This window comes from Brachyhypopomus gauderio, unplaced genomic scaffold (genome assembly GCF_052324685.1).
Source record: "Brachyhypopomus gauderio isolate BG-103 unplaced genomic scaffold, BGAUD_0.2 sc150, whole genome shotgun sequence".
NCBI lineage: Eukaryota > Metazoa > Chordata > Actinopteri > Gymnotiformes > Hypopomidae > Brachyhypopomus > Brachyhypopomus gauderio.
Window position 1 is genome coordinate 360,865 of NW_027506971.1, and position 2,555 is coordinate 363,419.

General features: G+C 42.7%; 1 long non-coding RNA gene across 1 annotated transcript; it reads left to right on the forward strand.

Moving 5' to 3' along the window:
* Nucleotides 1-789: 789 nt before the first annotated feature.
* LOC143500441 (uncharacterized) lies at nucleotides 790-1,522 on the forward strand. Its single transcript, XR_013126803.1, has 3 exons — nucleotides 790-1,115; nucleotides 1,191-1,316; nucleotides 1,426-1,522. It is a non-coding gene; the product is annotated as an uncharacterized LOC143500441 (long non-coding RNA).
* The last annotated feature ends 1,033 nt before the right edge of the window (nucleotides 1,523-2,555 follow it).

Here is a 2,555-nt window from a genome sequence, read left to right on the forward strand (position 1 = left end):
GAGAAGTTGTCAACGGAGGTGTACAGATCCGATGATGCGCTTCTGACGGTGTATGCCTCCAAGCCCAACAAAACAGTTTGCGTTCTGAGCACTATGCACACGCACGTGGAGATTGCAGACGACCGCAAAAAGAAGCCAAACACTGTGACGGACTACAACCGGACGAAGGTATGCATGTGTTGGCATTGATAAATCAATTTATCATACATGAATGAATTTATTCAAAATATAACATGTACTTCTTTGTATTTGTTCTTTGCAGTGCGCCGTTGACATCATGGACCAGAAGGCGCGTGCATACACAGTGCGCGCAGGAACACGCCGGTGGCCCGTTGCAGTGTTTTATAACATACTTGACCTGGCAGCGATGAACGCGCATGTTTTGTACACGGCATGTACGGGGTCCACAGAGAGTAGGAGAGTTTTTATGTGTACTCTTGCTGAGGAACTCCGTCTTCGTTTCCTACAGGAAAAGGAGTTGAAGAGAACGCCACGTCCTTCGCCTGCTCCTGGAAAGAAGACTACGTGTCAGGTGCAGACAAACTGCAACCGGAACCACAGCATAACCCCGTGCGCTGCATGCGGCAAGTACACCTGTCGCAAGTGTAGGGCAGAGTGTCCCTGGCTGTGTGGCAACTGTGTACCTAAAACTACATGAAGGTACGTCGATAAGTATATTTATATATATATATATATATATATATATAAATATATTATATATATATACAGACAACCAATCACACACACATATATATACACACACACTATTATTTGAACATAACCAAAAATCTCTTCTCTTTCTGTTCCACAGTCGCACATCATGAAACCCGGTGTCACGGTCTGCCCCGCATCTCCTGCCATTTCATGTCTGTTTCCGTGTTAGTCCTCTGTTTATTTCTCGTCGTGGTTGCTGGTTATTTTTCTCATGGTTGCTGGAATTGGATTCCCGTTCTGTTATGACCCATGCCTGTGACATTTTCACAGAATCAATTTATACATGAATGAATTCGTTCTAAATATAACATGTACTTCTGTGCGTGCATACACAGTGCGCGCAGGAACACGCCGGTGGCCCGTTGACCTTGGCAGCGATGAACGATGAACCTGCCGCAAATGTAAGAAAGAGGGTCCCTGGCTGGTACACATGAATAAATTCGTTCAAAATATAACATGTACTTTGTTCTTTGCAGTGCGCCGTTGACAGACATCATGAAGGTGCGTGCATACACAGTGCACGCAGGAACACGCCGGTGGCCCGTTGCATGCAGCGAGTACACCCTGGCTGTGTAGCAACTGTTGGCTACAACTACATGAAGGTACGTTGATAAGTAGGCCTACATACGTAACACCACATATGTTACGTATTTTTGTCTTCTGAAAGATTTTATTCAAAATGTAAGGTGTACCTTGAATTGTTCTCCACAGCATCAACGCGTGTGTTGCATGCGGCAAGTGCATCTGGCGAGTACACCCTCAACTTCAAGACACCCTCAACTTTCTTGACATTCCACTTCAAGAAACCCGGAATAGACATCCATGTTTGATCAAAATAAAGTTGTTTTACAGCACATGAATTTGTTCTTCCTGTCTTTTCCTCTCCTTTTCCAGTCTGCTGTTTAGATCACAACATTTATCAGCCATATATATAATTGCGCCATATAATTTCTTAGCTTTTCAAACGCGAATTCAAACGCGGAAACAGAAAGTGTAACAAATATTATATAGTGTAGTAAATATACAAAGAGCTTCAAACAATATACAAAGAGGTTCAGACAATTTTATTTATTTTTATTGTTTGACGGGACTCATTTGAGAAACTCTCTACGTGCGCTTGAATTGTATCTTTTGAAACACGAGTCTACAAAATTTCCGCTGTTTGTTGTAGGATCGGTAACATATACAGTCTGCTTGTTTGTAACCAAGTTTTTCGTGAAGTATCACGTTTGGTGCCTTGTATGAGCTTGGAGGTGAGCCGCTTGTGCTTTGGCAGGCGTATGAGCTGGGGGTGAGACGCTTCCACCGCATTACCAAGACAATGGGCGTTAATCTCTTCACAGCAGGGGAGTGGGCTACATGGACCTTACTAAGCCTTGCGAAAATTTTCGCGGCCGTCGGGTTCCTAGTGTTAAGGCGTTCAAAACAGCGTTTGCTGGCGCTGTAAGCGCTCTAAACAGTGTTTCTGTGCATAACTTGGGGCAAAAGTGCAACTTTTGAAGAATGAACTGAAAACTCATATTTTGTTTCAAAACAGTGTTTGGATGTGATAACAAGCTGTTTTATCATGTTTGTAATGTTACACATGCATTTCCAAACAAGTAGTAAGTCTTGCATTAAGGCGTTCAAAACAGCGTTTGCTGGCGTTGTAAGTGCTCTAAACAGTGTTTCTGAGCATAACTTGTGGCAAAAGTGCAACTTTTGAAGAATGAACTGAAAACTCATATTTTGTTTCAAAACTGTGTTTGGATGTGATAACAAGCTGTTTTATCATGTTTGTGATGTTACACATGCATTTCCAAACAAGTAGTAAGTCTTGCATTAAGGCGTTCAAAACAGCG